Source organism: Terrapene carolina, unplaced genomic scaffold, assembly GCF_002925995.2.
Source record: "Terrapene carolina triunguis isolate 2854851 unplaced genomic scaffold, T_m_triunguis-2.0 Scaffold232, whole genome shotgun sequence".
In the NCBI taxonomy this organism is placed as follows: Eukaryota; Metazoa; Chordata; order Testudines; family Emydidae; genus Terrapene; species Terrapene triunguis.
This window is the reverse complement of record NW_020664583.1, coordinates 8337525-8364046: the sequence shown is the minus strand read 5'-3', so window position 1 is coordinate 8364046 and position 26522 is coordinate 8337525.

Below are 26522 nucleotides of genomic sequence, written 5' to 3'. Positions count from 1 at the left end.
TCCAGGAATTGAGTTCTACATCTAGGCAACTTTGTCACTATACATAACAGGGGAGATCAGATAAGAGTAATCAAATCTCGTGCTTTGGGGTGTGAAATGATCTTTGTTGGGGTCAGGAAGGAATTTTCCTCTGTATACAGCATTGCAAAATTGGCCGAGGGCCAGATTTTGATGGACTTATTTTTTTTCCCCCCCCAGTGGGACTAGCCATGAAGTGGGATACCCTTACTCACCTCCAGTAGTATCAGAATCAGTCCCTCAACTGTTATTTTTGCTGTCCCGAGAAGCATCAGGTATTCGTGGCTATGGGATTTGATCCAGAATAGCTGTCCATATCTTCTAATGTCTGTCCTTTTTAACCTTATTCCATCACAGATTTAAAAGTTTCATAGGATGGTTTAGGATAAGCACCCAAAAGTGCCAGGTGCTCTTGCAAAGTTCAAACCTCTCTGATCTGGGAGTCAGGTTGGTATCTTTATGGAAAAGATTTTTTTTCCTACCAGATTCGTGGTATTTCCTCACATCTGTCTTGTGCAGTGTTCTAAGTAACCATGAAGATATATTAGTACTATGCCTTTAAGAACTTCCTGCCTAAATAAGCTGCCAATCAAGTGAATAATTTCTTGTTGTTTAACAAGAGCTACAAAGAGTCTGTAGTTACAGAGCAGAGCTATGTCCTGTGCTGTAACAGTAGCAGTAAATCTAAGGCTTCTTGTAACATGCTAACGCAAATCTTCAGAGCAGATTCAGGCATACTGCAAGAATAGCCTTCCATGTGGTGCTTCTGAGATGTCATATCTGGTGCCAGACAAACTCCAGTAATGACAGAGGTGCTAGACAATTCAAAGAGAGGCTTTTTTCAAAGCTTTGAGAAGGTTCTGATTTGGGGCCTAATCCTGATGACACTTCCTTGGACTGGGAATCAGGAGAACTGGATTATATGCCTGGCTCTGACATTGGCCTGCTGGGTGACTTGGGCAAGTCACTTCATGTTTCTGTGCCTCAGTTTCCCCATCTGTAATATTATACTTACCTCCTTTGTAAAGTGCTTTGAGATCTGCTGGTGAAAAGAGCTATATAAGAGTTGGGTGGTATTATTATTTTATAACTCATTAACTACAATGGGACTACTGAAGGAAGTAAGCTCTATGCATGGAAATACATGTTTTCAGAATCAGGGCCTTGGTTAGACTTGATCTTTAGCCTCAGTTCAGATCATTCTCTCTTTCTCTTTAAATTTAAACTAAATTGTACATTCTTTCATTTAAAATGTCTAGCAGAACTTTTACAGTATCACACAGCTAGAGATGGGTGTTAATTCATTGAGTGGGAGGTTCTGTCGGCCTTCCCAGCTATCTTTTGGTTTCACAGGCTCTGCAAACCTTGCACTGCAAGTATGCCTCTCTACTTGCATGGCTTCAAATGTGGGTGTGCTATGTGTGACACAGACCAAAATGAGGGACACATGCACACACAAAATCAACCCCATGTTGATGCAGGCAAGTTTAAAATGCTGTGGGATTCATTCCCTTTAGTGTAGTGGTTTAATGATTTTTTGCCTGGTTGGTATTACTTATTTCTGGCCTAAACAATGTTCAACAATAAAAATGAGGGGAAAAACAAATTTTTGTGGAATGTGATTAATGTTGGGAGTCAAATAAGGATGAACCATGAAATGAGAACTAGCTGAAGGGAATCCATGTGGATCCATTTGCTGGACTGGGGGCTAATTTTGTAACAGCATTCACACCACTGTTATTGAGTGCAGAGAAGTTACAGCGAAAGAAAGGAAACAGTAGGCAGCTCAAGAAGTAGGTAGAAACCGTAGACTGAGGCCCCAATTCAGTAAAGCAGTTAGGCGTGTGCATAACTTTAAACGTGCTTATGTTGAGTCTGAACTTTTGATGAGCTTAAACTTAACCCAGACTTGATGTTTCTGTCTGAACTTTTAATCAAAGCTCTGACCTGCAAACTACTCATGACACCCCCCTCCCCTTAAGTAGCCATCTCCCCTTTTGTCTTTTTGAATTTACATTTTAACCTGTTTTATCCTGTAGAATCTTGATTGATTATGCATGACCATTATAATCTGTTAATCACTTTGTTTACTTCTGTGTATAAATATTGATGCTCACCCCTAATAAACTTGCCACACTTACTCTAAAGCCTTTTAAGCTAAGGATAGTGTGAGCCCGTTGATCAATGAATTGGGTCTCTGACAGATTGTAAGCCCCATACCAACTCCGCACGAACTCGGGTGCTGGAGAGGTAAGTAAGGACTTGCTTTTTACCTAACACTTACATCTCATTAATTTTAATGGAACTTAATGACTCTGACTTCAGTGGGGCTTAATCATATGCCTAAATGTTTTCCTGAATTGAGGCCTAGGGGACTCAGAAAGGGATTAGTAAAAGTAAGCATGGAGTGGCAAATTGATGAACAATTTGTTGGTTACCGGCAGAATAGAGGAGGTGGGCTTTAAAAATGGCTAGGGAATCAGAGTTGGCCTTAAAATGTGTGGCTAATACACACACTCGTCTGTCCATGTATGGAATGCCAAGGTACTGGGGCTACAAATGGCCTGCTCTTGTAGGCCCATGGCCAGAGGCGCCAAAAGGGAGCTAGCCCTGGAATTCTTGAGGTCTTGTCTTCACTGCTAAAAAAGCTGCATTTTTTTTTTTTACTTCACAGAGCTACCACACATGAGCTATCCTGAGGTTAAAATACAGTGAAGACAAGGAGCTTTAATTTTACCATGAAGTAAACTAGGCGAGGTCAACCCTAAGTGGGAGTATAGAGCTGATCTCGGTGACGATACCTCATTTGAAAACTAAAGGGTCTGGTTTTTGCTGGGTTTTTACTTCAGGGTAGCCCATACATGGTAGTTTCCACAAGGCAAAAACTGCATTTTTTTAGGAGTGAAGATAAGGCCTAATGCAGCTCAGGGAGTGGGGCACTGCCCCTCCTTTAAGCCGCGGGCTCCATGTAGTCACTCGTTTTGCTTATCCCTGTGCAGGGCATGCTATCACCAAACTCCTTATCGGCATTAACAACACCTTGAACGGGGTTAATTGCTCACTCTTCGCACTGCAGCAGCATTTCCTTCTCAAAGCTAGATTACACTGATCAAAAACCTCCAGGGCAGTCACCTTGTATGTGGTGGTTCTGCTGCTAATTGTGCACATGACGCTGGGTTTATTCTAGACCGTGCCTAACAGGAAAATTAAACCATTGCACTTTTGTACAAATATAATGGGTATTTTGCCCATTTTATTGTGCAGAGTTTATTATTTTAATGAATCACCGAGATTATGCAGCTGCAATCTGTACAGTAATAAAGATAGTCACTGGCTGACTAATGCCATTGGCCCTGTTTAGAATCATGTTAGAGATAGATACAGCTTTAATGTCACTATCTATTGCATAAAGGACCAAACTGGGTGGGAAACGTGGTGCGTTGTCTTGACAATACCAACTGCTGGAACTTTAATCCTAATGGCCTGTTTTTTATGAGCAGGATTAATCTCTGTAGTATCCCACAGTCATTTCAGTTAGGCATGACAAAGGAAATCCCCATAAGTTTACTGCAATTGACTTTATATTTGATTGATTAAATTGTTCCCCTTGGCTTTTCTCACTCTGATCCAAAGACATTCCACAAGGTCCCAGATCCACACTGGCATAAGAATAGTTCAGCTATTGAAAGATGTGGGTTCAGCTCCTCAGTGGGTATAAACTGATGTAGCTCTTTTGAAATACAAGAGAGCTATGCCAATTTACATCAGTTGTGGATCTGGCCTGTGATACAAGATTAGCATATTAGAAAAGGTCAAGTGGGGATGTATCATCTTGACACTATTCCAGAATGGTTTTAATGTGCTGTGTCCCCTAACCCCCAAAGGAGGGCAACCCTACTGAGCTAAGGGGAGCACTGTGGATAAATACTAGTGTTTCCATTTCACAGAGAGCTAGATCCTTGTGTGGATGAATAGGGTGGGAGATGAGTTTGCAAAGACCTGCCCACATGCACACACTGGAATGGCCTGAGCAAGGACCAGTTATAATTGCAGGCCCAGTGGTGTGCAGCTTTTGTTCCCTACTGTGTGTTCTCCGTACCTCTTCCAGAGAGTTCAGGGTGGGTGGACTGAGCAGTGTCCCAGTGCACAGCTGCCCATGCTGGGGGAGCATCTCTCCGGCACTAGCTACATAGCTGGTAGCTACAGTCATTCAGATCCAAGAGCACAACCTGTGACCAGAGCTGGGAATCAAACACAAAGGGCAGCACCTTAACCACTAAACCAGCATTCCTCTCCTTTTCTCTGCTAGCCAATGTGAGCTTCCTAATGTTAGCCAGTGAATTGATTAGTCTGAAAATGTGGCTACCGTAGAGCAGTACTGTACTTCCTGATAAGCCTTTTCCCTACACACACAGATTGCATGGGATTTATGAATTAGTGCTGTATTGACCTACTGTGTTTACTTAAGAACACAATTCCCTACCCGCACAATAGATTGTAAAGGACTCTCTGTCTTATCAATGATAGAGAGGGACAGAGATCTCCAATTGCACCGGAACAAACTTGGGAACAAAGTATATGGAACTGCAAAATATGGGTCAAGACTGGGGTTCGTTGGCAGGGCTGTGTGTGGGGTCCCAGAACTGGAATAGCTGGGGTGTTGCAGGGCATTGTCAGAGCTCTGTGGGAAGCCCAGGACTAGAACAGTAGGAAGTGCTTTAGGTCACAGTTGAGGTGCATTGGAAGACCCTGAGGGCCCAATTCATTGTTTCTTGGTGGCCCCTTTTTTTGCCACTAGGCCTGTGATTTAGGAGACCTGGGTTCAATTCCCAGATGTGCCACAGACGTCATCAGGCAAGTCATTTAGTCTTCCTGGAAAAAAGGGGGCAATAATACTTCCTACCTCTAAGGCAGGGGTGGCCAACCTGAGCCTGAGAAGGAGCCAGAATTTATCAATGTACATTGCCAAAGAGCCACAGTAATACGTCAGCAGCCCCCCATTAGCTCCCCCCCCCCACTCCCAGCGCCTCCTGCCCACCGGCAGCCTTGCTGATCAGTGCCTCCCCCTCCCTCCCCACACCTCCCGATCAGCTGTTTTGTGGCATGCAGGAGGCTCTGGAGGGGAGGGGGGAGGAGTGAGGGCATGGCAGGCTGAGGGGAGGGGGCTGGAAGGGGTGGAGTGGGGGCAGGGCCTGTGGCAGAGCCAGGGGTTGAGCAGTGAGCACCCCCCAGCACATTGGAAAGTTGGCGCCTGTAGCTCCAACCCCAGAGTTGGTGCCTATACAAGGAGCCACATATTAACTTCTGAAGAGCTGTATGTGGCTCCGGAGCCACAGGTTGGCCACCCCTGCTCTCAGGGGTGTGGTGATAAATACAGTAATGACTGTAAGAAGTTACTGTAACAGAGGCCATATAAGTATCTAGATACAACCAAATCTATGAATAAGCATATTAAATCTTTTAAACCATGCTAAAATAACAGGAATAGATCATGTAACACACCCAATGTGATATGCAAGATTAGGGGAGTATTTTCAAGTGATTAAGTAGCTCAGGGGTATGTCTATACTACCCGCCAGATTGGCAGGCAGCGATCAATCCGGTGGGGATCGATTTATCGAATCTAGTCTAGACGTGATAAATCAACCCCCGAGCGCTCTCCTGTACTCCACCAGGCTGAGAGGCGCAGGCGGAGTCGATGGGGGAGCGTCAGCAGTCGACTCACCGCCATGAAGACACCATGGTGAGTAGACCTAAGTACGTCGACTTCAATTACATTATTCACATAGCTGAAGTTGCATAACTTAGATCGATTTCCTCCCCCCCCTCCGGTGTAGACCAGTCCTTAGGATCCAAAAGTCCCATTCTCAAAACAGACTTAGGCATTTATTGAAAGGCAATGGGACTTAGGCACTGAGGTGCTTGTGAAAATCCCACTTGGCAACTAGCTCCATCTTTAGGTGCCTAAATACAATTGAAAATCTGGCCCTATGTCACTTTTGAAAATGGGACTTAGGCTCCTAAACCACTTTGCTTTTGAAATTTTTAACCCAAACCTTAACAGACAAAAGTCACTCCAACTAAGCTGCTTAGAATCTTCTTCAAGAAGTTACCCATGGACCTGCCTGCATCTGGGTAAATGGGACCATGGATCATGGACAGATTCTGCTCTGTGCACTGCATGTTGTCCTATCCATGAATAGGTGTTGAACAATAGCCCTTTCAAGTAACTCAGAGTCATAATGACTTTTGCCCACACAGTACACACAGGGACAAAAGAACATTTCATAATTGTTTGTCCAGATAAACAACTCTGAAGTCTGCAGCTATGAATTGGTTGTGATGTTTTAAATCAGCCTTTATTATCAGCAAAGGCACTGCTCCTATTTGATTGGTGGCTTGGGAAGTGTTTGTGCTTCTCCTTATCATTGGAGTTTTGTCGATCAGTTTCCTTTACACAGATAGGTGTGTTATGCACCTGATGAGAGTTTGCTGGACATAGCAGTCTGTTTGTACAATTATAAACAAGCCAGAGAGCCAGATATTCAGCTGTTAAAAATCAGAAAGGCTTCGTTCCCTTCTGTGGAACTGTACCAGTTTACACCGGCTGGAATTCTCACACGGAAAGCTGGAAAAGGATGAGAGCCGGGTTGCTACCATCAGTTTTCAAGAGACAGGCATACTTAAATGATTAGATTTGAATCCGGTGAACTCTTAGGTCAGAGACTTCCCCAGAACGTGCGGTGGAAAGTGGAGCTTGAAGAGAAGAGCTATTCTGTGCAGATAGCATGTCACAGTGAAGAGGAGAATGAAAGAGGTTAAGTGAAAGTCCCAAAGAAGTGTAGTGGATCTGGGTTAAATGGAAACTCATTTAAATACTTGGAAAGACTCTTCACATGTGACATCTACACCATAGTTAAGTCTGATGTGCTTGATTTTTAATATGGGGAGTGGGGGTGAATCATAGCTCACAAAGAATCTATGTTGCATCTATAGTCATGCCACTTTGGAGTGTGAAACTAAACTGGATCAAGCCTGGCTGAAAGCTGGATGGGCAACCTGCTTTTTAAAAAATTGGGAACTGCTGCAGGTAGCACTGTCGCTTTGTTGAAGGACTAAACCAATGGCCAAGCTTGGTGTTATCATGCAACGCTATGAGATGCAAAACAAAATCACTGGCTGCTAGTAGGCCTCAGTCCTGCAAACACACAAATGCAGCCTTAACTGAGTCAATGGGATGGTTCATGTGGCAGAAGTTAAGCAGGGCCCTAAGTCAAAGACCCCTGAAGTCAGTGAAAAGACTGTAATTGACTTCAGTGGGCTTTGGCTCAAGCCCCCTGTCAGTAAGTTTGCGCAGCTCAAGGCCCTCATCCTTACAAATCTCAGTGGATTTTTTGCAACAGTCAGGGTGTTTAGTCATAATGTCTTGCCAGAACTCCAAATCTAGCAAGTATAGTCTGCTTACCTAAATTCTGCCTGCATAGGGGAGTTTATTCCCTCTGGGGCCACTCCCATATCTGAAGCATCTGGTGAATGACCTGATGTTGGAGACAGGACAGGCATAGTTCATTTACCATACTATAATAGGTGGCACTGTAATACCTAGCTCTTTTCATCAGTCCTTCCCACAGGTCATCACTATCATTATCCCCATTTTACAGATGGGGAAGCCAAGGCACAGAGGTGAAGTGACTTGGCCAAGGTCATCCAGGAGGTCAATGGCCAATCTGGGAACAGGACCCAGATCTCTTGAGTGCAAGTGCAGTGCTCTAGCCACTAGACCACACTGCCTTTCCCTGATGTGGCTCTCTATAAACCATACCTAAGAAGAATTCCTCAGAGGATACCGTTACTGGCAAAGAGAGCACAGTGTGCTTAGAAATCAATTGTGTGAAACAGATGAGCATAAATTAATATGTAACATAGGAAACTGGTGTAATCCTATTTGGGACAATGCCTAGACTTTGTAAATAACCTACACCATACATTAGCGGGCTGAGTCCCTTTTGCCCACAGTAGGAAAACCATGTAAAAATGAGCAAATGGCTGGTGGACTTGTTCTTAAGTTAATAACTTTTGGAGAGAGACAGACCTCATTTCTTTTTCCTGTCCTGCACCCTTTTGGAAGCTCCTCAGCTGGGCCTGGTATTGTTGGGTGAGCCCCTCAAACTGCTCCAAGACAGCTTAGCAACAACCAGGATATGAGAGGGGTGACTTTATCCCTGGACAAAGAGAGCTATCTATCTGGGACTGGGTTTAGCTCAGGAGTGTGTACTCTGACACTGGGCCCAAGTGATCAACTCTATGGAAAACTATGCCATGGCAAAGGTGAGAATTGGGAAAGTTGTCTGCTGGGGACGAGAATGAAGTCGTGGACAGCTGTCCCGTTGAGGGACTGCTCTATAGCAGACAGGATTAAACGACCCAACCAAACCACTCAGCAAAGCATGAATGCTCTGAACTGATATGGGACTCCTCTTCCACTCAGCTATGCAAAGCATGCTAGGTATCTGTGGAGATGAATAAGAGAACACAGGATACCAGAGGAGATGACTGGTGTCTTGCTTTTTCTTTAGGGCATGAGGAAGAGGACAATGATTAGAGGGATAATAAAAAATAAAAGCTTCTACAGAATAGCAGAAATATTATTCTAGTGAAGACCTGCTAAATTGACTGCAGATCGCTCTCCCGTTGACTCCTGTATTCCACCGGATTGAGAAGAGTAGGGGGAGTCGACGGGAGAGCATCTCCCGTCGACATCGCGTAGTGTGGATCCCGCGGTAAGTAGATCTAAGCTACATTGACTTGAGTTACGCTATTCTCATAACTCAAATTACGTAGCTTAGATCGACTTTTCCCTGTACTGTAGACAAGGCCTCAGTGTGTGCACTTGGTAAGAAATAGATCTTACCCTGAAGAACCTACATCTAAATTGATGAGGCAGACAAAGGACAGGAAAAAGGAAGTAATGTTATCTCTAATTTATAGATGGGTCACTGAGGCACAGAGAGGATAAATGACTTGCTTGAGGTCACACAGGGAGTCTGTGGCAGAGGTGGGAACTGAACACAGGCCTCCTGAAGTGGTCTAGTGCTCTGACCAGAAGACCGTCCTCCCTTGCTATACACACTCTTACATATACAAAAGATAGATTCTATTAACCCTGAGTTAACATGGCAATAATAGAAGTGAATTTTGCAGGTACTGTCTCCTTTGTTCCTGCTAGAACTATACAACCTCACATAAAATTAATTAACAAGAAATGAAAGAGAAAGCCAGAGTGAGCACAATAGCACATACAAGCACTTATTTAATAATGAATAAAGTTCATATCTCCATCTGAATTTCCCCAAAGCTCAGTAGTGTTTGGATCCCAAGTTTTATTTCTGGCCCCTCTCTAATGATATTACCTAGGTTCTAACAGTTAGAATTTAAAAGCCTCTACATGTTTGAGCTTGATGCTTTCAGAAGGGACTTCATTAATATTGTTTTCTCTTTTGGCCTGAGCAGTCAGCCAGTTTTTGTAATCTTGGGAGGTGCTTCTGGGAGGAGGAGAGACTGATGATAGAGTCAGGCATTTCTTTGATGCAGGCCTCTTTGTTTACAAAGAGTGTACACAAAGTCCTGTTTGCTTGCACATGGTAGGACTCAAGCAACAGGAGACAGTTTCTTTTCTCACAGTTCCAAGCCTCCTCCCAGCCAGCACTCTACCCCAAAGCTCTCTTGCTAAGCTTTTTCTCAGGATCATGCTATAAGGGCTTCTCTGGTTGTCTGTCAGGTTTCCTTGCCACCTTCTCTGTGTGCTGCTGTGGGGTTTCTGCTCCTTCTCTTATAGACACAAGACTGCAGTCAAATCAAACCACACTCCAGCATTTATCAGACCCCCAGGAAACTCCTTGGACTACATGACACAGGCTTGCATGGGGTCTAGTCCTTGGGTGGTGGTTTTCCATTTTCAGCTATCACTGAACAAACGGACATTTAATTGTTCCCTCACTTAGTCTAATGGAAGGTAACTATCACACCCAGCAGCTGCAATGAGGGGATGTAATTTCCCAATCCCTAGCACAAGAATATAATGCATTACATGGTATTAACACCTTGATTTAAAAGCCCCCAACTGTGTGACATTGGATAGCAGGTCTGCTGTTGTCTCTGTAAGTCGATGGCACGTGCATATAGGGAATGAGTCCATGTCCCTCATCAGCAGTGATGTTGAGCATGGGTACAGCTGCAGAGGGGCCATTGTGGGCAATGAGCATTTGCCAGCTAAAACACTGCCCTGTTCCCTATATGCCACCTCACACCAGTGTGTTAGCACCATGGGGCAGCTGCCGATTTGCAAAACAACCCCAGAGCACCAGTAATGAGAGGAAACCACCAACCCATCTGCTTGCCCCACTAAAATCTCTAGTATCATGGGCCCTTCAGTTCCAGAACCAGGGCATCAGCAAATGGTCAGCAACCTGTAATGCAGCTCTGACCAGGGGGCCTAACAAAGAGCTGGAGGAGAAAGCTGCCCTCGGCTCAGCTGGAGGATGGCTAGCTACAAGTTCCCAGGAGGCTATGAACCAATGATAGATAGGGCCTCACATTTGGGCTGACCCAATGGGATAAATGCCTCATCCCTCTCATTCATGAGGCCGGCTCCCAACAGGTCACTTACTCTTCTCCCAGTGAGTGAAGTAATTTAAGCAGGGCACTGCTTGGAATGGTTCCACCAGCTGAGGAGGTGCTCATTACCAGCTTTGCCATAGTCCTGCCAAGTGGCCTCCATTAACAATTGCTTTGTGGTATGCAAGTAGGGAGGAGGCGCTGGGTAGGATGTTTATATTGCACAGATACTTTATCTCACTTGACTATTTCCTCATTACCTGCACTGTAGAATTCTGATAATTACCTTCCCTAGCAGACCAATAAAATAAAATTGCTAAATACAGTTTTGTGTAATTCTATTTGCCTTTTGTATGACATTAACCTTTATCATATTAGCCCATATGTTGGGAAAGTAGCATAAACAAACAGTGTGTTAGGAGACCAAGGCAAAGTGCTAGCTCATGAAAGCCAACAGTGTCCTGTTTGTAAAGGTCCTGCAGATAAGGGAGAGCATGATTCATGCAGAGAACCACAGATCAGTTGCTGCCCACATACCTAAGGCTCTTGTACATCAGAATTTGGTCAAAAATGTGTCCTAATAAGTATAATAACCATGGACTCCAGCTCAAACTCTTCTTTTTATTCACTGATTTTGGCAGACCAGGATGAATAGAAATAACCTGGGCTTGATCTGGGTTTAGTAAGAGGAGATTAAGAGACAATGAAAAGCTCAAGCATTGTAGTTTTAAGTTTTCTACAGTTTTGGTTGGTAGTTTCCCACTGTTTCAACTATCACTAAACAAAGCAGCATTTAATTACTTTTGCTTGTATAGCTTATACCCCTTCCCCTAGAAAAATAAGCTATACTGCCAAAATCACATTTTTGCTGGAATAATTTCTTCCGCATTTGAGATATTGCTGATATAAAATGGTTGGAAAAAATCCCATCCTTAAGTGATATGACTGTACTGGCAAAAGTTTCTCGTGTAGACATAGTGCTAAAAATGAGCCTGAGATGCAAAATTTTGATCTAAACTTAGAAACGGCAAACTTTGGGGAAGCCAGACAGAGAAAGGTGACACAACTTGGATCTGGGTTCAGAGTTTAATTACTCTCACGTCTCCAAACTTCAGATATGTTTCAACCAGTATTTCCATTTGACCCAACCTCTGAGCTCACTGCTAGAAAACATCATCAGGATGGGGGTTTTTACATTTAATAGATGTGATATTCATGGGTTAGTAAAAATCTTAACACTCATTCTTCTTAGAGTGATTGCTCATGTCCATTCCATTGGAGGTGTGTGTACTTGCCACATGCACCAGTGCTGCAAGTTTTTCCCTCAGTGGTATCTGTAGGAGACCGGCTCTGGCACCCTCTGAAGTGGTGCGCATATGCGCCAGTATAAGGGTCGCCACTGGCTCCCCTTCCCCTCAGTTCCTTCTTACCACCAGTGATGGTGCTGGAACATCTCCCTGCCTCAGCAAGCTTACCTTCTCAAACTGTGCCTAGTTGTGAATTTTTTGTATATAGTTATTAGAAAGTTTGTATAGTTTACTAGTTCCAGGATATCTTCCTGCCAGTGTTCTGTCCAAAGCCTCACATGACCAATGAGGAGAGGCGTCTGCACACTCTAGATGTCAGGTGTGCACTGGCTTTCTATCTGGAATGCACCAAGCCCTTCTGCAGATCGACCCAGCTCTTCATTGCGATAGCTGATATGATGAAGAGCCTTCTAGTGTCTTCTCACAGGATTTCGAATTGGATCACCACCTGCATCTGTACTTGTTACGAGTTGGCACAGGCTGTGCCTCCAATGATAATGAAGGCTCATTCTATAAGGGCTCAGGCGTCTTCAGCTGCCTTCCTGGCGCATGTCCCTATCCAGGACATCTCCAGGGCTATGACATGGTCTTCGGTACACACGTTCACAACACATTACGCCATCACCAGCAAGCCAGAGATGATGCTGGATTTGGCAGAACCATGTTGCAATCGACATGTCCATGAACTCCTACCCACCTCCAGAGGTACTGCTTGGGAGACACCCACAATGGAATGGACATGAGCAAGCACTCAAAGAAGAAAAAATGGTTACTAGCTTTTCATAACTGTTGTTCATGTCCATTCCATGACCCACCCTCCTTCCCCTCTGTTGCAGTTTCCGGCAAGAAGGAACTGAGGGAAGGAGGAGCCGGCAGCACCCCTTATACCAGCGCATACATGCACCGCTCCACGGGGTGCCAGAGCCAGTCCCCTATGGATACCACTGAGGGAAAAACCTTGTGGCACCAGTGCATGTGTCGAGCACACACACCTACAATGGAATGGACATGAGCAACACATCTCGAAGAACAACAGTTACAAAAGGTTAGTAACCGTTTTTTAAAATATTTTTGTTCTCCCTATTATTCTGAAATAGAGCTAAGTGCCCCTTTTGCAGGTACACACCAAACTATGGAAAACTTAGTTTTAGACACAGCAACAGCACTAACTAGAGTTCATGCCAAACTTTTTGGGCCTGTACTTGTCACTGAAAGTGATAGCAAAGCTTTTTGCTACATTTGCATTTGACACCAATGTTTGGGGCACAAATTTCTGAAAGAGCAGAGCAGTGGTCACATAGTGTAAGTCACATGGTTTGTATTCTGGGTCCCTGACTGGCTGAGCACACCCTATTTAATGAAAAGGGGGCATGCATGTTACTGCCAGAGAGGCTGTGGTTAGTGGAGTCTTGTAACACCATTATACAGCCATGTCTCTGGGGGGAGTCTGAAATTTGAGTCTAAACATTTGGGCTTGAACCCATTTCTAGGTAGGATAGAGTAGTAAAGCTGGAGGCCTCACTCAGGTCTAGAGTGATGTAAAGTGACGGGGGACTCAGTGGAGCCTTTTAGGTCCTGTGGGTACATAACTAGGAGTGGAGGAGGGAGATCTCTGGAGAAGATCTGCATTACCAACATCCTGAAGGAGGAAGGGTGGGGAGAGAGCCAGCTTTCCATGCTCCAAAGGCATCAGAAGTGAGGTGGTTTAAGGTGTTGGGGCCCCACACCCCAGAAAACAGCAAAAAGTAAGTGGAGACCCCAGATTGTTTGTGGGGAAGGGGAGTCCCAGCTTCCAAATGTAGAGGTTTTAACTGAGTTTCACACTGACATTTTCAGACTCATTCAAACCTGAAGATAAATTGGAAAAGTTTGCCAAACCCCTTGGATTGTACGGCCCAGATCCAACAAAGTACTGGGGCCAGATTTCTACACCCACAATTGGGGCCAGATTTTTGAAGATGCTCATTGTAACACTTCTGGCCTGATTTTCGGAAGTGCCCAGTGAACTCCCAGAGAGCTGATCTGTTCTGAAAATCTGGCCATTTATGTGGGTTCTTAAATGGGGGCACCGCTGACCACTAGGCTGTGAGACTGTTTGGCATGCTTAATGTATGGCGTGCGCTTAAGTGCTTTGCTGGCTTGGGCCTAAACATGCTGAGTTTTGTACGACTGTGTTCAGGAGGAGGGCTGATGGGTAGAAAGGGGCTGTTAGTTTATTCCAATACATTGAGGTTGTTGGTCTCAAAAATGCTGCCTAGCATTGCCCCAGAGAGTATAATCCCAAGTGAGTAACTGGACTCCTGGCTCTGTGGCCTGGCAAGTACTCCTTGCTCTGGCAGGTGTGCTGTACTCAATCGTGCTTTTGCGCTGGATAAAGCACAGTGTGTGGCAGCCTCAGAAAGGAGAGGCTCACGTAGGTCTGCAGAGGCAAATGCTGCGGTTTCTCAGGGGAGCAGGAAAGCACATAGGAAGCCATTTTAAAGAGGTTGTCATGCGAAAAACTAAATTTAGTTTCCTAAATATCCTTCCCTAGGATAAAGCAGTTGGGAGAGTCTCTAATAGGTTCATTAGGGGGATTCTGACCTGGTGCCTCGATTGCAAGAGAAAATCTATTTGGTCAGCACTGGATCAACTGGTCAAAATCAAGCCCTGTCCTTGAACAACGGCTCTGTAACTGATGGGGAGCAGAGAGAGATGATGAACATGGAGCAGCAAAGCTCAGCTCTGGATCTGCATGACTGCAGATTTCTGGATGTTGGGTCTATTTCTAGTTGAGAATTATTTAGCAGAGATTTCTAGCATATTCTTGAACAGTTGCAGGATAGCAAGATGGGCATTTTTATATCCTGTTCTTTGACAGGAAAGGTTTCACGGGTGGTGGTTTTTAGCACCAAGCGTTGGATGTCTCAGCACCAGGAAGATGCCAATGAGAGATGGATTCTTTCCCTCGAGGTCACTTTTCTGCAGCTGAGTCAGTCAGAACAAAAGATAAATCACCTGTAGATAAGTTCATCACCACGTGCACATGACCATGGTATCTGGGGAGCAGAACCCTATTTTATCCTACACTCCCTTCTTTGCTGCTTTTCTTGCAACTGCCCTGTTCTGGGGCATGTAAATTACCCCAGGTGTAACCCCCTCACTGACTGCTAATGGGGGCAAATGATGCTCTTCAACCACTTATGTCCGTTTTCTGATTGCCTGAAACCTGATGCTAGAGAGACAAGGTGGATAAGGTAATATCTTGTATTAAACCAACTTCTGTTGGTGAAAGAGACAAGTTGATGAGCTGCACAGAGCTCTTCTTCAGGCCTGAAGCTGCATATATCTCAAAATCTTGTCTCCTTCACCAACAGAAGTTGCACCATATCAAAGGTTTTACCTCACACACCTTGTCTCTCTAATATGCTGGGACCAACAATGCTTCAACCTGATGTGTAACTTACTCCACTATTTACATCACTATTAAATTGGCCCCAGAGGTTTCCGCTGAAGCTGAACACTGGCTGCATTTGGCCTGCAGTGCGTATAATTAATAATAAACCCGTGTTGACTAACATTCTTGTAACTTTAAAACAGGGGTTCTCAAACTGGGGGTCGAGAGCCCTCAGGGGGTCATGAGGTTATTACATGGGGGGTCACGAGCTGTCAACCTCAACCCCAAACCCTGCTTTGCCTCTAGCATTTATAATGGTGTTAAATATATTAAAAAGTGCTTTTAATTTATAGGGGGGGGTCACACTCAGAGACTTGCTATATGAAAGGGGTCACCAGTACAAAAGTTTGAGAGCCACTGCTTTAAAACATGTTTTTATACCCCAGTGAAGGTATTAACTAGTAAGTTGACTTAGAGCCAATCAAAAGCCATGGGAGGACAAATTAGGTCCTTAGTTTGTTTTCATTGGGGGTTTGCCAGCTGCATAAAGATCTCAGGATCAGGCCCTTGATGGCAATGGCTTTTGCATAAACATCAAGGGTACGCTATTGCTTTTTTGGATCTATGTTCACTTCCCTTTCCCTTCAGTGTTAAATGCTTCACAGCTGTTACTCTGCCCTGGGATGCATATTGCTGTGTCAGGCTGAACTGTCTTAATGTACTATCTTACCACATCTAGCAAGAGTGGAGGTGAATGTTGCCTAGCATACCTGCAATGTTAAGCAATGAATGGGAGCAGTTAGATGGTTAAGGGGAGTTCCAGATATCAAGGAGTCAAACCTGAGAATGGTGATCACTTGAAAGAGTGCTGATCATTTGAAAGCCTTTCATCCTTAATGGATTATCACAAGGGGAGTTTTGCTTGCCTAAGTCTCTAGTACAGCAAGCTGCTTAAGCATGTGCCTAACTTCCTTGAGGTCACATCATTTATTGATTAATGGAGGCCAGAGGGGCCAGTTAACCACTTAGGATACAACGTGGGAGAATTAAGGCTGAGAGCCCTAATTGGAGAAGCTCACCTGTGTGGGAACAGGTGGGGTTATAAAGACAGGAAGTTGATGTAGAGAAGGGGTGGGGTGCACTACAGCCCTTCTTGGGAGAAGTGTTTGGAGGCTACAGAGCTAAGGTACTCTAGAGTCACTCCCTAGGGGGAGGGAGTTGTGGGGCTGGCAAGCTGAGAGAAGTGGGGAAAGCCAGCGGGTAAGGACAGACTCAGGGAAAAGGTAGTAGTGTTCAGGTGGGTGCAGATCTTGGCTGCTGAGTGGGGGGGTTCCTGAGCTGGAACCTGGAGTAGAGAGTGTGTCTGGGTTCCCCTGCTGGCCACTGGGGAAGTGGCACCATAGGGCAGTGAAAGGGGAGACTGCTGGTCAGAAGGGACTTTGATACACCCTTTGAAGAGGGAAACACATAGTGACCTAGTTGGAGGGCCAAGTTGTGAAGAAGGTGACACACACGCAGCAGCAGCAGCAGCAGCCCTGGACCTGGACCTGGAAGGAGCTGATTCCCAGAGCAGCCAGGAGGAGGTGCCCATCTGTGGTGAGTGGACCTTGTGACAGCCTACCACAGTGGAGTTTGAGACCTCTAGGATCTACTGCAATATACATGATAAATAATCATAATAACTTGTACCTCATTGAAGCCAAAGCCAGGCATGTGCTTCAGTAACTTGCTGAATTGGGGCCTAAGACAGGAGGATCTGTACAGTGCATGATATGACAGTAACAGGCCTATTCCCAGGTGACACTCAGCTGTGATTTCATCAGACCCCCTACTTTTTTTTTTCTTCCTTAGCATTATGTAATGGAAAATGTCAACTCTGCAGAACTTTATAGTCCTGGACTTTGGAACTGCAGAGTGAATGGCAACCGAGAAGATAATCGTCTCTTATCTCTCTGTAACTTTGTCCCTTCCTGTCCTGTGCTGGCAACAACATTGTTCATTTGCTTGTGGCGCATTCGTGCGCTGGCATCTTTCTGATGTTAACTGGACCAAAGGAATCAGAGGGTGTTTGCAGCATGGGGACATGGGGCTAGAGTCCTAAAACTAGCTAGTCTTTTTTTCAAAGCAACCTCAGTGAATGGCCAAGAGTTACAGAATTTGGACATTGTCAAAGATGGTGTCTGTTTAGGAGATCTTAAAATTGCAGGTATTTGTCAGAGCCAGGGGAGGTGAAGGAAGAGTCTTGTAAATGTCTCTGCCCATAGGGTATTGGAGAGCTCCTTTCACAGGGATTTTCAGGAAGGGATCTCCCAGGAACACTCAGCTGTAAAACAGAGCATCTCCAAAGTAAACCCAGCACTGAGTTAGTTACAGGTCCAACAGCAGCACTGCAGAGTAATAAGACACTCCTCCTCCTGATCTACAGCACTCTTACCATCTCCCCTCCTGTCTCCAGATTGATAGAGCTAGAAAATGGAGGTCAGGGACATACACTAAAGTGAGGAAACAGCAAATTGGCACTGTCAGCTTGCTCCCAGTATGTCACCCAATGTATCTTCATTCAAAATCAGGAAGGTAATATACAGCAGCCACCCAGGTTTCTTTCCCGCTCCCCAGTTTTTCTCCAACTTCCTCCCCATCTTCTTGGTCTTTCCTTCCATATTTTCCATTCCATTTTTTCTTTTCCCTATGTTCCTTTCTTCTCCCTGGGTCTGTGTACAACTTCCATTGACCAGGAGGGTTTGATTCTTTTTCATACTATCACTGACAGTGCTCTTTGGAACAGTACTGAATCTTGTCGCTTTCCACCTGCTGGGTAGAATGGTGAGGGCTCGGCTCTGCTCTCTGGAGGTTCTGTGCACTTCATCCTGCAAAGTGCTGGGCTCAGTGGCCCAATCTAGCAAAGCACTTAAGAACATGCTTAATTTGAAGCATTGGAGTCTGGATGAGAATAGGAATTAGGTCCTATGTATTTTACTACAGAATCAACTGGCAGACACTTGCATTTCTTTTGTCAATAATCAAGGTGCAAATCCAGCTTGTATTTTTACACATCTTAGTTTACTCCTTAGACCATGCTCTGGCAGGTGACTTAAGCACATGCTTAATATTAAGCATGTGACTAGTCCCATTGTTTCAAATGAGACTACTTGTGTGTGAAGTTTTAGCACATGGTTAAATGTTCTCTGGGATCCAGGTCTGAAAAGCACTTGATAGCCCAATGTTCACCAGATGTTCTGTTTGCGTTCTGACACAGAAAACTTCATCCAAACCTAACTGAATTCATAGCGGCAGCTTAAAGGGTTACTCTGAGAAGATGGAAATCTAAAAGATCTCCTTTTAGACAGTCAATATAGACGGAATTGTCTTCTATGGTTCTAATGGAAAAAAAATGTCCATCTAGTGTTAGGTAACTAGAAAAAAATATAATGGTATTTGGTGTCCCATGTAGAAAATAGGGCTGTCGATTCACAATTAACTCAAATTAATTGCAATTAAATTTTAATCATGATTAATAGCAGTTTTAATCACACTGTTAACCAATAGAATACCAAGTGAAATGTATTAAATATTTTTGGATTTTTTTCTAGATTTTCAAATATATTGATTTCAATTACAACACAGAATACAAAGTGTATAGTGCTCACTTTATATTTTTTGCTTGCTAATATTTGCACTGTAAAAATGATAAAAGAAATAGTATTTTTAAATTCACCTCATACAAATATTGTAGTGCAATCTCTTTATCATGAAAGTGCAACTTACAAATGTAGATTTTTTTTTGTTACATAACTGCACTCAAAAACAAAACAATGTAAAACTTGAGCGCCTACAAGTCCACTCAATTCTACTTTTTGAGCCAGTTGCGAAGACAAACACATTTGTTTCTATTCACAAGACAAAATGCTGCCTGCTTCTTATTTAAAATGTCACCTGAAAGTGAGAACAGGCATTTGCCTGGCACTTTAGTAGCCAGCGGTGCAAGGTATTTACGTGCCAGATATGCTAAACATTCATATGCCCCTTCATGATTCGGCCACCATTCCAGAGGACATGCTTCCATGCTGATGACGTGTGTTTAAAAAAAATAATGCATTAATTACATTTGTGACTGAACTCTTTAGGGGAGAATTGTATAGCCCCTGCTGTTTTACCTGCATTTTGCCATGTATTTCATGTTCTAGCAGTCTTGGATAATGACCCAATACATGTTGGTTTTAAGAGCTCTTTGCATCTTGTCAAATCTGCAGTGAAAGAAGGTACCAATGTGAGATTTCTAAAGATAGCTACAGCACTCGACCCAAGGTTTAAGAATCTGAAGTGCCTTCCAAAATCTGAGAGGGATGAGGTGTCGAGCATGCTGTCAAGGCTGATTCCCCACTCTGGCACTTTGAGTGCAGAAGGTGGGGGGCCTGCAAGGATTTTAAAAATTAATACAAGCCTAGAGTGGCCAGTATTAAACTCCCAAGGTTACAACTTTACTCTGACCTTGGATGACTGGATGCTGCCACCACCCAAGTGCAAAGTAAAGCAAAAGCATTTGGGGTTAGCACAGAGGAGTCCACAAGCCATAAAGAAATAAAAGGAGAGAAATCTAATCGTGTCTTCCTAGCCATTTCCTGATCTACTTGCATATCTGGGATTTCAAATGAGTAGTTTCTAGGTATACTGATAATTTTTCATACCTGGCCCAAAGCTTCTTACGGCATAACTGCCTCTCTGAGAACAGACAGACAAAAGGGGAGTCTCGTTTCAATTTTAAAAAGTTTTAGCCTTCCCATTGGCTCTTTTGGCCAAGTGCCCACTCACTTCCTTTTACCTATGCATCACAGTGACTTTTAACCCTTTACAGGTAAAGCAAGTAGAGAACTGCTACTAAGAGGGATTTTTATAGCTCGCTGGCTGGCTGGGTCCATAAAAGGGAGCTAACCTCCCACCCCCTTCATTATATCTCAAATGCTTTCAGAAGTCTTAAGAGCAACACTCTGATGCAGAAACTACAGAACCCGAACCATCAAAAAAGAATCAACCTTCTGTTGGTGGCATCTGACTTAGATGATGATAAATGAACATGTCGGTCTGCAGTGCTTTGGATCGTCATTGAGCAGAACTTGTCATCAGCATGGAGACGTCCTCTGGAATGGTCGTTGAAGCATGAAGGGTCATATGAATCTTTAGGGCATTTGACATATAAATATTTTGTGATGCTGGCTCCAACAGTGCCATGTGAACGCCTAGTCTCATTTTCAGGTAACATTGTAAACAAGAAGTGGGCAGCATTATCTTCTGCAAATGTTTGTCTGAGTGATTGGCTGAACAAGAAGTAGGACTGATTGGACTTGTAGGCTCAAGTTTTACATTTTATTTTTGAATGCAGGGTTTTTTACATAATTCTACATTTGTAAATGCAACTTTCATGATAGAAATTGCACTACAGTACTTGCAATGGGGGAACTGAAAAATACTATTGTTTTTTTTACAGTGCAGATATTTGTAATCAAAAATAAATATAAAGTGAGCACTGTACACTTTGTATTCTGTGTAATTGAAATCAATATATTTGAAAATGTAGAAAACATCCAAAAATATTTAAATGGTATTCTATGATTGTTTAATCACATGATTAATTGCACTGTTAATCACGATTAATTTTTTTAATTGCTTGACAGCACTAGGAAAAACTAAACATTGCGGTGAGGATCCTCCTCATTCATTCCCTTACATTCCTCAGGCCCAAATATTTACAATGAATGTATCCATCTTCTAGCTGTTGCCTTGCAGACTCTTTCCTGAGGATCAGGATTTGAGCAATAGAATGTAGCTGACATACTGCAATGTATTACATTTATAATACAGTTTTATGACTCGGTTTTCAAATGCTCCTCAACACATCAATGGGTATAATTTGGTCAAATCTTCTCCGTATTTATCACATGAATTTAATAGTTGGGGGGGGGGGGAAGGGGGAGGTCCCTTTTAAAAATTTTAAGTGCAGAACCAACAACCCTGAAGACGTGAGTCCTAAACTTATTCATGCCACAGGTACAACATGGGCAACAGCAGTGCACAGCCCTGTCCCCCATGCTGCTGTGCAAATGTGACTCAGCCCAGATGTGAACGGGGGAAGTTGGCATCTCTGCTCAGACTGCCAACAAAGGGGCAGACTGTGAACTGAGCTGGTGGTGGTTGTGATGTGGTCACGTGCCACTGGAAACTGGATTGTTGCCAACAATTAATTTCACGTGGGCCACAGAACAGCCATGAGATGGTAATTCTTTTCAGTCGCTGCTACTCTAGGGCCTGATCTGAAGCTCACAGAAGTCAATGGAAAGACGGTCTTTGACTTCAGTGAGCTTTGAATCAGTTCCTAGGCTAGACTTGCTCTGGCATGTTTTAATCTTTTCCTCTTTAGGGTTTGGAATAAGCATTACACCAATTGCAGGTGTACAGGAGCTTAGGGCTTTATAGAAATAACATTGGCATATGCATCTGAGTCATTTTGCGAGTGAGATCCTAGCCCAGTTGCACCTGGATTTTTCCTACCTGTTTTAAGCAAATAGGTTATTCTATGGAAGAGAAGTTGAGTAACTTACTGGTTGAGTCTAATGTACATATATCCCTCTGACTTACACATGCGTCTCCCATTTTCCCACAATGATTGTCTTTTTCATGCAGGGGCTGAGAAACCTAGAGGGATTTCCCCATTACAAAATCAGATTTCAAGTGTGTAGCTGAATTGGTTTTAGAGTAGTGGTTCTCAAACTTTTGTATTGATGACCCCTTTCACATAGCAAACCTGAGTGCCACCCCCTCTTGTAAATCAAACATTTTTATATTTAGCATGATTATAAATGCTGGAGGTTTGGGGTGGAGACTGACAGCTCACGACCTCCCCCTCCCCAGGTAATAACCCTGTGACCTCCTGAGGGGTCACAACCCCCAGTTTGAGAACCCCTGTTTTAGAGGCTGAACCTAAACCCTAGTAAACAGCTTTGTGATTGGAAGACTAGCAGGAATCATCCTAACAAGGCATTATCCACAGGCTCCCAAGGAGTTATTGTTCTGGTGTATGTCATTCACATAGTCCTTCATCTCTCTGTTCCTAATGTCCCTGCCCAGCAACTGCCTGCTTCTTTCACTTCTTCTGGCCTTATCTACTTGACAGAAATGCCTGGAGGTGGGAGGTTTCTGGTGTCTGACTGCAGTAGTCCTGAGGCTACCACAGCCTGCATGGTGCCACTCACCACATCCACTGCCATGCTTGGCTAGTTTGCATGCTTACCACTGCTCCCTAGTGGATGGCATACCAAAAGTGTTACCTCTGGAATTATCACAGCTACCCAAACTGCCAGCACCCTCAGGCAGAAGTTCTCCTTTAATTCCAGGCACAGGAGTCTGTGTTAACTGGAGTGAAACATCCTAGGTTCTATCCCTATTATATAATAGTGGTGTCAGAATCCACTCCAGATGTCTCTGAAGTCCAATAGGAAACTCCTCATTGACTTCAGTGGGACCAGAATTAGGCTGGGAGAGTGTGTGTCTGTCTGTCTTATCAATTCCTGGCAACACCTTCTAGGGTTCTTTCAGAATTTCCCCCATGTAGATTGACAGAGGAAGAGTTGGTGATGTTCTCCATCAGTAGCTGATTGTTAAAGGTCCCACAGACAAATAATTGGGGGTTGTTAAAAGTGTAACTCATGTGGTTCTTTAAAATTAAGCTTATGTTGCCATTTACCATGTACCAAATGGGCATGAGCTGCTTAAATTACATTGGATAAAATGTGCTATAGGAAATTTATTTTTCCTGTCCTGTACTTGATATCTCAACTATAATTCTGTCTCAATCAGATCATTGTTTCGTACTTCTCATTTCCCTTTCCATACAGCCTAATCATCATCTTTAACATTATCTCTCTGACACACAGTTCAATATTTATTTGAAAAATGAAGACTTCATCACCACCAGACCCTGTTCACTAGTTTGTCTTCATTTCATGGTTCATTTCACATGACTAAATTAATAACAATCTGTGATCTTGACACATCCCCTGGATTGGAAATGGTGCAGTGCTGAATGACACGGCTGTGTAGACCAGTGGTTCTCAACCTTTCCAGACTATTGTACCCCTTTCAGGACTCTGATTTGTCTTGTGTATGCCCAGGTTTCACCTCATTTTAAAACTACTACTACAAAATCAGACCTAAAAAGACAAAAGTGTCTCAGCACACTATTACTGAAAAATTGCTTACTTTCTCATTTTTACCATATAATTACAATATTTATATTCCACTTGATTTTATACTTACATGTCGTATAGTACATACAGCAGTATAAACAAGTAATATGAAACTTTAGTTTGTAGTGACTTTTTTCTAGTGCTTTCATAAAACTAGGCAAATATCTAGATGAATTGATGTACCCCCTGGAAGACTGCTGCGTACCCCCAGGGGTATGCGTACCCCCAGGGGTATGCGTACCCCCAGGGGTATGCGTACCCCCAGGGGTATGCGTACCACTGGTGTAGAACTTCCAACAGTGCTGCGACTGTGTCACTGAGCTTCACGGGGGACTTTATCCATAAACACTATGTTTTCTCTGATATAACCTCCTGTAGACAAAAGAGAGACCAAACTAATTTAGTGAAGTTTAACTAGTTTTAATTCCTCATAATCTAAACTCTCATAATTAGACCATTTGAAATAACAGGGCAGACTCATCCCAGGAAAAACTCCCTGAGTTCCTTAGAGCTACATCAAGGCTGAATTTGGCCCAATAAGCTAGCGGGAAAAGAGTCCCTCAAATATAGGGCTATTGTGTCTAATCTTGTATTCTTACCCCTGTATCCCAACAGCTTGTATTCTTCCCCCACCCCCTTTTTTAAAGTATGTAGGCTCTAGCCTTAGAACAGCTAGGCAACGTAGGGAGCTGAGCAGTGCAGACTTTCTAGTGCCTTAACCCCATTTCAGAGAGACGTGACATCATAATCCCTACACGACCACCTGTAGAGAAAAGCCAATAGTTCCCTCTCTATACTCATTTGATGCTTGATCTCTCCACTGTGCCTGCCAACAAGGGGGCTGAACTGACAAATAAAATAGCATGTTGTTGTTTTCTTCCTACTGTCAGACAGAAATTTTTCCTCTGCAGCTCTTTCCAACTGGAGCAGCCTTTCTGTATCTCTTTGCCTCATCAGCTCTCCACTTTTTTTGCTCGTTGACCAATAGCACTCAGTATGTGTTGAATGTAAATTAGAAGGGAATGGCTGCATTAGCTTGTCCAGTCCTCATCTGCCTTGGCTTATGCACTGTACAAATCCTTGCAGCAGTACTGCTAGGGAGAGAGCTTTCTCCCCCATATGTTGTCCAAGGGAGGAACGCCAGGGCAGATGGTTCAGGATCTGGGTGGGTAAGGGCTGCAGACCCTGGTTGGGGTCTGTGGAGAAGGTTGTTGGCTTCAAAGGTATAAACATATGAATGTTTTGCTGTGAACTCTTTTCCTGTGCTGCGTTTGCTAGGTATAACTTTCTATTTCTTCTTCAAGAGGAGTCTCTGCCAGGTCCACTCCATCCCTTTGCGAATCAGTGCCACATGTCCACTTCTTTACAGCAAATCTGCCAATAGTGCAGCTGGAGATAGGCCATGGCAAAGGGGAAGTTTCTGTAGTCACTGGTAATTTATTGTAACAGGGCCTTAGCTACCATCAGGTCATTCTGCTCTCCTTGTGCTCAGCTTGGCCGCTCCGTTGGCTCTGTTTGGGGATGGAGAACACAACCTCTGCACTCAGCCTGGGAGCTGCACATTCTTTTACTCAGCGCTCCATGTTCTCCAGCGTGTCAGACTGGGCTGTCTCCCAGCAGGGTCCAGGATAAAAGATTTCAGTGGCAAAATACCAAAATCTGGACTGTAGCCTGCCCTGGTATGGGCCTGCGGGATAGGAGTAGAGCAAGAGGCCTTGAGCCCCCCCCTCCTTTCATGGCCCAAGTAAAGGTAAAACACGTTAATCTGTGTTACCAGGGGCAATTTGAACCTTGCTCCCTCTGTGGAACAAATCACCCAGAAAGGGGCAGGGAGAAGGTGTGGTCATTGCCCATGGCACTAGCTCATAGAGCGAATCATGTCTCTTGCAGGACAGGGGACAATCTGAGTCCCCCAATAGATAGTATGGGGCATACTCCCATGGACCCCCAGGAATCCTGGAAGATGCACAATCTCTCCTGATGCTGCTTGTGAGCCACAAGGCTCTGTTCTGGCCCCTACACTGAAGTGTGTCCACAAGTAGAGGCAGGAGCATGAAATAAGTGGAAATTGAACTATATTCTCAGTAGGTCACTTTGAACTCACCCCCTCCACCAGGAGGCAAAGTTTAAAATTTGCCAAGGTCAAACCAAGTTTGTGAATTATTTTGGTGAACCCTTCAGGTTTGTCTGGGACAAAATGTCAGGAATTCCACACTGCGATTGTCACACATTGTAACCGTCTTAGCTCTGGTGAGAAAATCACTATTGGGCACCATTAACATATAGTGGAAATATTGTAGTGGTGATCCAAATAACATGAGTTTATGGTGTTACCTCTGACTACAGTATATTGTCCTTTCAGGCAGAGCAAACAAAGCTCTTAATTTTTCCACAGCTCACTTTTTGTTCTTTTGCCCATAGTTGCCGACTCTGTGGCTGGAGCACCCACAGGAGAGAGAAAAAAAAAAAAAAGGGTGCTCAGCACCCACTGGCAGTCCTGTGGATCAGCACCTCCCGCCCACTGGTCACCCCACTAATCAGCTCCTTCCTCTCTCCCCCAGTGCCTCCCACCTGCTGGTGATCAGCAGTGTGCTGGGGGGGAAAGGGGAGGAGTGGGGACAGGAAGAGATGGGGGAGGGGTGTGGAGAAGCAGGGCAGGGATGGGGCCTGAGGAGGAGTGGGGGCAGGAAGAGGTGGGGCAGGGCTTGGAGGAAGGGGTGGAGTGAGGGCGGGGCCTGGGGCAGAGCAGGGGTCGAGCACCCCCGGCCTCTGAGTAAGTTGGCGCCTATGCCTTTGGACCTGGACCATGAACCAGCTACTTTGTCCTTTTACACTTGGCCATTTCAGATCCCAGTGGGTCAGAGCTGAAGAAGGGAGACAGCTATGTTGGTCTCCAGGAAATAAAATAATTGATGTTCTGTCCCAAACATACCCATTAGTCAATATCAGCTTAATCAAATTCCATGCCTG